Source organism: Eutrema salsugineum, unplaced genomic scaffold, assembly GCF_000478725.1.
Source record: "Eutrema salsugineum unplaced genomic scaffold, Eutsalg1_0 scaffold_1, whole genome shotgun sequence".
Lineage (NCBI taxonomy): Eukaryota > Viridiplantae > Streptophyta > Magnoliopsida > Brassicales > Brassicaceae > Eutrema > Eutrema salsugineum.
In genome coordinates, this window is record NW_006256909.1 from 17,403,177 (window position 1) to 17,413,059 (window position 9,883).

Here is a 9,883-nt window from a genome sequence, read left to right on the forward strand (position 1 = left end):
CCTTTTTCAACCCAATAAAATTATGGAAACATACAACATTGAATATGTATTATTAAAATAAAGATTAACTTATTTATAGGTTTTATTTTAAATGCCAACAATTGTCTGTCAAAGGCGTCTTTTCATCCGTTAATGTACTTTTTCGAGACATTAGCAGCATGCAATATGAGAGAATAAAATCTAATTGCATCTGATGTACTAAGCATACACGCAACCGAGATACGCGAGCATACCGAGTCAAAAATAATCAAAAAATACAATAGTTTCTTCAGTATACAATCATTACATCAAGCGAGGGAACATAATTTTACTGGACAATATTTGTATAAAGCCAAAGAAACAGTTGGGGAGAAGGGTTACTTTGTTGATTATTTTTAACAATGTATATGAGAAAATGGGGATATATATAACACCCATATAACGATTATGGAAAGTGTCGCGTGAATCAGTTCATTTTATGTATTTTTCAAAAGAAAAATGTTCCATTTTTGGAAAATTGCAACTTATGATGAATATTCTAGATAGATTATTGGTTAACACAATTTATTTGTTAAAGGAAAAGTCGAATTTTGGTTATAAAACGAAATTTTTTGACCCAAAACAGTCTTGTAAATACAAAAAAAAAAGTGTCTAACAAAACTAATAATATATATGGATTATCGATTTTGAATCATTCGGATCGGCCCAAATCATTAGACATCATCTCTATCCAGCCTATATAATCTCTCTCTAATCCTGAAATTTCAATAACAAAATCATGTAGATCTAAATATACATATTTTTTTTTTTTCATAAGTCAATTTAAACAACACATCGAAATATACTTACCTATTGCGCAAGGTCAAAACCTCATTAATAGGTGAATCAGTGATAAAACGGGACACACCATCATCATCATGATCCTTGATAGACACATTCTCTAAAACATATATATTGGAATATTGTTATGTTATATACAACGATTTTATAAATAACATATTGATGTATCATCAGAGAACATACCCCCGTCAATTGCTACACACCAATCGGTTAACACACATATAGCAAAGGGACCTTCGTATTCTCTACACTTATCTCTTATTTCAGTTGCCAACTCACCATGTGCAACACATTCTAGCATGTACTCCCTATATTTTGACAAAGAATGTAGTTAATAATTAATTAGCTAAACTTCAAAAACCTACAGTTTGGGATATACTTACTCATCATCTATTATATTAAATCGAATTGATGATGTAGTCGTCCCATCCGGGTATGTAATAGTAAAATATCTAGCATCTTCAACGACTCCAATCAAATCTGCGATTGTAATTAGTCAAAATTAAGACATTAGTGCGAACTATATATTTTGCATTATAAGAAGATACCAAAATAATCTTACCAATTAGATAATAATGAGCATCTGAATGATTCATGGTTCTTCTGAATGAAACTTGAGATTTCATTTCTTAACCTTGCTGTTCTTGATGAAGAGAAGAACTTGGTTAGAAATGCTCTTTTGCATTGCTCCCATGTTGTGACTGATCCTTGAGGTAGAGACTTTTCCCACTGATGAGCTTTGTCTCCTAGAGAAAAAGGGAACAGCCTCAACTTGAAACTGTCCTCACTCACTCCATTCATCTTAGTTAGATCACAAACTCTATCAAAGTTGTCAATGTGATCTAGTGGGTCTTCTACTGCCAAGCCATGGAACCTGTTTGATTGCACCATGTTGATCAAGCCAGACTTGATCTCAAAATCGTTTTCAGGTGTTGGAGCTTGAATCCCATGTCTTTGACCTTGAGCATTGGCCTCATCACTAGCTCCCACAACTTGTCTTGGACGTGGAGGTGGTGGGTCTTGCTGATTCTGGTGGTTTCCATTACCACCATGAGCCTGTTGCCCTTGATCCATACCCAACCTCTCAATGTGCTCAGCTCTTTCTCGTTGTCTTCTTTCTTCACTTCTGGTGTTCATACACCTGAAAACAAAGACAACACTTGAAAGGTAATCAGTAAAACAAAAGAAAATGACTTGATCTCAAGAAGATCCAAAGTCCTAATGCTAGAATGAATCTCCAATTGGCAACGGCGCCAAATTGATAGTAGGAATTTTTCAATCCTTGATCAATTCCTCAACTACTCATGTCATTGTAGCACTTGAGGTATCAATCCAAATGGAGAGATTCTAGACACTAAGACTATGAGGATCTATCTTAATTCAAGTCTAATAAGCAGATGAGTTGGTAACAAGGTGATCTAAAAAGATAAAGCAAACAAGAACAAACAGTAATTAAGAATTAAACAAGCAAGATAAACTAAACAAACACTCAAATTCAAATAAAGAGAAAGCTAAACCTCTAGATGTGATCATTGATCAGGGTGCTTTAAATGTGAATTCATGATGCTAAGCAAACAATGCAACACTTGCAATTCTTTAGTCTAGACTTCCAAATCAGATTAATTCATTCTCATGACAAAAATCCCTTTGTTAATTACCAATTCAAGACTAATTCCCATTAGATGAATAAACAATCAACAAGCATAAGGTTCCAAGTCTAAAATGACCAGACAGCCTCTTTGTGCATCAAAATAAGAGCTAAGAAAGACTGAATCTTATACAGAAAGACATAGCAAGCAATCACATGATCTCAAACATTTCAACTTAGAACTCTAATCTAGACTAATCCTCTCATGAAGGCATTAATCTCTACACTAATCCACTTTCAAACCAAATCATCATTTGTGAAATATGAATCAATGAGCATTAAGAAACAGTTCTAATATGTCATTCATGCATTTAACAAATCATTCCCATGATGAAAAAGGCATAAACCCTTAAGTTAGCTCATTCAGGCATTTCATCAAACACCTTGTGGGTGGAAAAATGCCTAAGTTCTAGATCAAACTTATAATGAGAGATCTAGCATTAAGAGCAGCTAACTAAGGAAATGAAATGAGAATCTAGACCCTAAACATCAAAAATCAAACATCTAAGCACCCTAATCTACACACCTAGAAGCTTAAAAGAAGACTACTCACTAATCATGATGAACACACCATTTCTTTTGCAAGGGGTGATGTTAATCATGATTAGAAGCAAAGATAAGAAGATGAGATGATAAGAAACAGACTTAGATTGATTAAATCCTTGAGATATCTCTTAACAAACTCGTTTTTTTAACAAAAGGGGAAAGAGAAACAAGAGAAAACAAAGCTTAAGTCTTGGAAAAAACCCTAAAAAGCATATATAGTGTCTCTTGCGGACCTGGTCAGCCCAGGACAAACTGGGTCCTGACCCGGCTTTGATGGATAGTGGTGTGGTTTGCCACGGTCAGATGATGCTTGGACAGACCGTGGCAAACTGACCGTGGCAAACTGATAGTGTCAAAGTTCTTGGACAGATTCTTCATGATCAAGGTTGCCATGGCTTGATTTACACCATGTCTAGTGGCCGTGTCTCTTCTTTTCTGGGTTTGGGTGATGAACTTCTTGGATTGCCACGGTCTAGTAGCTCTTGGTCAAGCCCCGTGGCAAGTGGTCGTGTCAAAAGCCGAAGGTGTGTAAAAGTTGCCATGGTCAAATCCTAGACCGTGGCATTCAAACCGTGTCAAAACCCGAATGCTTGTAAAGTTCCTCCCAGCCAAGTGTTTGTTTGCCACGGTCAAGTGTATACCGTGGCATGAAGATCGTGTCAATCTCCGAAGGTGTGTAAAAGTTTCCACGGTCAAGTCCCAGACCGTGGCATTCAAACCGTGTCATGTTTCACTTAGCTCGCATCATTCAGGGCTGTCTGGACCACTTCGCATTCCGGAGAGTGTAACTCATAAGATACTTGTCCGAATTGAGTGATTCCAGTTGCAGAGGCGAGAGAACTCATATATCTACAACTTTAGTGAAGGAAGCTTCGGTGCTTGGGAAGTGGAAGGCTTCCTGGAGGGCTCATCTTCGCAGTGCATTTACACGATCAGAGAGAGGCGTCTAGACATGTGTCCATTCCAGAGACCGTATCTTCCTGATCATAGATCCGAATTGAATTCTCTTGGACGTTCTGGAAATAGGACTCAAATATCTATGGTTCTCATCAAGTCCCCGGAAACCTAATCGGTCTGGAAGTGCACCGTCCTTCGCGTTCTTCGGAGCTCATCGGCTTGGTCCAAAACAGCAGCGAGACAGGAGTTTCTTCCGACGAGCTTAACTTTCTGCTCACGCGTCCGAATTCCATGATTCTACTTGTTCTGAAACCGTGATCTAATCTACTCCAACCTTGATGAAGCCTCCGACAGCTGAATCGGACCGGAAGGTTCCCCGGACAGGCGATCATTCAGGAGTATCGGATTGCTCCGGAATGGATGCGAGAGAGGTCTGTCTTCCGGTGACCGTATCGTTAAGCTCAGTGCTCCAAATGCCCTGATTCAACCTGTCCTGGGTTCTTGAGTCAATTATCTCCAACTTTGCTGAAGATCCTGTAAGCTGAATCGGCCGGCAAGAGCTTCCGGTGACGCGATTTCGGAAATGTATCTGCACCCGGGATTTTTGGCCGAGAGACTTGACCGCGGTACGTGTTTTTGGCCGAGAAAGCTACCCGCGGGAAGGATTTTGGCCGAGAATCTTCGGCCATCAGTACATCATTTTGCTTAGAAACCCAAAATTGCTCATTTTCACCATTTTTGATCATTTCCACTCCATTTCTTCATCTGAATCACATCCTCCACTCCAAATAAGCTCCAAAAGCACATGTTTAACACTAAACCATGCAAAACTCTCTTGGACCTAATGCAATCTCCTAAGTCCTAAAACAATGCCTAAAGACCTAAAATGTATGCAAATGAGACATAATTTGGACTAGAATATGTACATTAAATGATGCAATTTATGAATATATCAACCTTATAAATACTGACTTGATGATTTCTTTTCAAAAAACTTTAAAATATTTTTCAAGTACCATTATCGTTTCTGAGAGAATTCATAAGAAGATGACGAACACAAATGAAAAAAAATTCGATGAAAATGGCTTGTTGATCATCAATCCCCCACCATTGGTAATGAGATTTGGTGTCGTGGAACCAGACTCACCACCTTCACCAACAGATTCCGAGATAGAGCAAGAAGAATTATGGGAACAAATTCACTTATTCACCGCATCAAATCAGAAAGCCAAACAGAACACTCCTCAGGTAATACATCCTATTTACCAAAGTTTGTTTTAATCATGTCTTACACAATGAATAATAAAATCTGTATATTCTACTTATGGAGGATGACAAAGGCAACACAATTAATGAGACACCCCAATCAAGTTGCACAAAACAAAAACACGACCTGATTCTAGATCTGGAGATAGGGTTAAAGTGCATGCGTTGCGGTTTTGTGGAGACAGAAATTCGACACATGGATACCGCCGAATGGGTACGTGATCAGAAATATATTTAGATCTAAATTATGAAAAATTGTCTAAAATTTATGTTATTGAGTCATTATAGTTTGTTATTGATTGCCCATTGAACTCTATATTGTAGAAACAATTCATGTTTAAATATAATATTGAGTTAGTTCAAAGCTATATAGTTTTACAAAAATCTAAATCGGATTGTTTGTGTCTGTGTTAAAAGGGAAAAGAGAAGGAACGAAAAAAGAGGAGATCTGGAGTTTAATCAAGAACAATATCAGTTTCAAACCAAATTCATGTTTTTTTTTCTGTTTGTAATGATCACTTTAAAGACAGTATGTACTTGGTTTTATTTTCTAAAAACTATTAAGTTTATTTCGATGACATGATAATTTGGTTTTGAAGCATTCTCGATGAAATGTTCATAGATGCCCAATAATATGCTACAATTAAAGTTTGGTTAAAATATGTTATCGAATAGAGTTTGTCACTGGATTATCCGACTACAGTTAAAAATCAGAGATCAAAACATTAATACATGAGATCCAATTTAGTGAAAAATCGAAAAACGTTAAATCTATTAAAAACTATAAAACCGAATGTAATGGTCTTATACAATAAAAAGAACTAACATATTTCGAGATACATAGAGACAACATATCACAAAACAAAACACAGTAAAAAGAAATATCATATCTTGTCAAAAATCTCCTTGTAGACGACATTCAATGTTTTGTTTTGTGGTTTGTTGTCTTTATCGGTGATCAATATCTTCAGACCTTCTCTTGATGTAACCCTCGATACAGCGACATAGAGTTGCCCATGAGTAAAAACCTGTCTTGGAAGATACAAACCAACCTTTTCGAGTGTCTGTCCTTGGCTTTTGTTTATAGTCATTGCAAAAGCTAATGTGATAGGAAACTGCTTGCGTCTCATCCTGAAAGGAAGTTTCATCTCCGAAGGAGAGAGGAATATCCTAGGAATCAGTACCTTTTCACCAACCTTGCTACCTGTTATTATCTGAGCCTGGAGAACATAATTAGCCATCTTAATAATGATGAGTCTTGTGCCATTACACAACCCATTCTAAGGGTCGATGTTTCTTAGAAGCATTACAGGAGTACCCTCTTTCAACTTCAGGATATGATTAGGGAAACCAGACATCTTGATACTATTTAAAAACTCCTCGGTATAAATCATGTTGTTGGAATCACCTTTATTCTTACTGGCTACACTCTCTGAGGGTACTTCAGATGCATCATTGTAATTGACAACCTCTTCAGTCGTATCAATGCTATCACAGCTACGATATGTCCTTTCAACACCTGTTATATACAAAACAACCGTCGTATTATATAAATATAAACAAATAAACTAAGAGGAATTAAAACAAAATAAACATACCCGATAACTTTGAAAGCATATAATCATTTATCGTATCTACATCATCGTTTCTTGGACTCAGTATGGCACGGTCTTGGAAAAATTTAGGATCAGTCTTTTTCGAAAACGAACTCCCATAAATTTCTTTGACGATCGTTTTTATAGGATCTTTACAGTCTTTAATCAACAGATCATCAGGAATTTCAATCACGGCTTCACCACTACCATCGTCATTTATCGTACCATCACCAATGTCTAAGATCCACTTTGTAAAGGCAGCTCGTTCAAGCATCGCACGGCTATTATCTCCAGATATAAGTCGCATGTTCTGTGTAAGTCTCAACACTCTACATTTGTGCCACAGAGGTGACGAATTCAAAGTGGCCATAAGTATCTCTGTCTTCCCGGCATTTGGAATCACTGGCAATATTTGCCTAAAATCCCCTCCTAAAACAATGACCTTATCACCAAAGGGCTTATCAACTTCTAATATATCACGCATCGTTCTATCTAGAGTCTCGAAACAGTCTTTACTCATCATCAACGCCTCGTCCCATATAATGAGTTTAGCAATCCTTATCAGGTCGGCAAGATTCGACTCCTTCTTGATTGAACAGAAGGTAAACTTATTAACCACAATAGGGATTGCAAATCTTGAATGCGCAGTTCGGCCTCCTTCTAATAACAATGCAGCAATCCCGCTCGATGCAACCTTGAGAACAACATCACCTTGGGAACGTAGAGCAGATCCTAATAGACTCCACAAATAAGTTTTACCAGTACCTCCAGAACCATAAACAAAGAACATACCTCCTTTGTTCTTATTTACTGCTTCTAGTATCTCATCACAAACACTTCTCTGTTCACTTGTTACAGTGGCTAACATCTGCTCGTTTCTTACTCTAAGAGTTTCACGATTGTAATTCCTCTCATCCCGAATAAGAGGATTATCACGTGACTCCAGAGTAATATCTTCAGGAAACGGCATAGGTGTGAATTCTTTTAAGGATCTCCCACTTACACGTAAAAGAAGTTTTATTTCGACCAGAGTAAAGTCTTTAACTTGCTCCTGAGATAGACTAACAGCTACACAATTTCAAAAAAATTACAAAAGATAAATTAGCTATCAATATCTTTAAGATATATAATAACAACAATGCAAACAATAACTATACGACTTACTTTGATCCCTGGCAGCTTTTCTGTAATTATATATGATGTCATCTGATAATACCTGCCACGTAGCATCCCAAACTCTAGAAGGAATGAATATACTTTGAGTAGTGAGCAGAATCACAAAAAGACGATGGAGATAATTGGCAGAAAGCCACAAGCCGCCCTCATTGATGGCCTCAATATATTCTTTGTCATCATTCAATAATCCATACGCATAGCAAGCGTCTTTGAACGAAGAATGTAGAACTTTGTTGACCGTTTTTATATCATCAAAACTATGTGGTCCTTTGACCAAATTAAGCAGAAGCCTTAAATAATACGCTTCACCTGCCCCAATGGGTACGTACGTGATTCTACCAAGAGCAACTCTCCTTGATCGTGGCGTCCATATTCTCTTTGTGTTATTCCACACAAATCTCGTAGGAAATTGCGCATAAGTTAACGTCCTCGCCAATTCATACATATCGTTGCACTCCATCCAAGCAATGAATTTTGACGTACCAACTGAGACACGATTAATAACCTCGTCACCTGGATCATCCTCGTTGTATATGACCATTTGCTGATTCGGTAAATGAAATGGTAGTTTAATTACAGAAACCGTGCGATGGTGAGTAGGATTACGGAAAATTCTCCACGTAGATTCCGAAGGTGCTACATACCTACATAGAAAGACATTATTAAATAATGGAAGATTGGAATTTCAAAGATATAAAATATGTAAACAAAATGTTTAAAACATACCTACAATTGAAGTGTTTCTTAATCTCGTTTTCTTTATCATCATTCTTGACAGTTGCACGAATGTAGTCAGCACCTTTATGAATATATTTGAATAGATACTTTACTGATCGAGATTGTACACACCATTCGACGTTGATATGAGCCCTATAAAGCAATGTAAGACTCCTATTATAAGGAACCACAAATCCATTATCACATTCAATACCTTTTTTAACGATAACTTTCTTGTCATTACGTCGCCTTTATATAGGATATCCAACATCATCTATTTTAGTGATCGGACTGTAAGGTTTTGGAAAATACTTTGTACATTTTCCTTCAGCCATGCAAACACTATCCTTATTCAAAGCACCACATGGACCATGCATCATAACATCTCCTACTATCTCATACAGCGCTGGATCAATATCCTTGTCAGGAATCTCAGCAGATATTATCTTATCAATGTCATCACCAGTTGGTAGCTTGTGACCAGCTTCTAAAAAAAGAACGATGTGTGCATGAGGTAGCCCCCGTTTTTGAAACTCAATCGTGTAGATCGCTGCAACGAATAAATGGTAGTTTTTAAAAGATTGTTAGCATGATCATCTAGCATTGTTATGGACATTATATTGCTAAATGAAATAAGATACTTAGTTTAATAAAACGTACCGGCTTTTACGACACCTAACACATTTTCTTTGGTGAGCCTGTGCATGAGATCATCTAGTTTCATCTTAAACACTCACGTACATATATCTGGTCTATCCTCTTGCTTCAAGTTATGTCTTTTTAGGTGCCTGGTAATCTCAGGCCATTTGGGATTACACGTAAAGGTTATGAAAAGATCCGGAAAACCAAAATGCTGGCAAGTAGTCATCGCATCTAGATAGTGTTGCACCATATACCTTGTACCACCAGTATAAGAAGAAGGTATAATAATACGTTTACCCTTGTCAGAGATCAGTGTCACCTCCATCAACAGTTTTCTTTATTTTGTCATAATTTTCGCAACGAAGTTTAGACTGATTTATTGATATGAAACGTAGTCTATTAGTCTCAATCATCGTGTACGCATCCACTAAAAACTGCTGGAACAATCTTCCAGATAAAGGGATGATTGGTGACTCACCAACCCTCTCTTGTATGCGGTAAGCAAAAAACTCTCTCATAGTAATTTGCAACCTTTTCCTCCCTTGAGTATCTACAAAACCAATATCGATACCAACTC

At 37.1% G+C, this 9,883-nt stretch overlaps 1 pseudogene; it reads right to left on the bottom strand.

Moving 5' to 3' along the window:
- Window positions 1-6,060: 6,060 nt before the first annotated feature.
- Window positions 6,061-9,388, bottom strand: LOC112082098 (annotated as a pseudogene).
- Window positions 9,389-9,883: the final 495 nt, after the last annotated feature.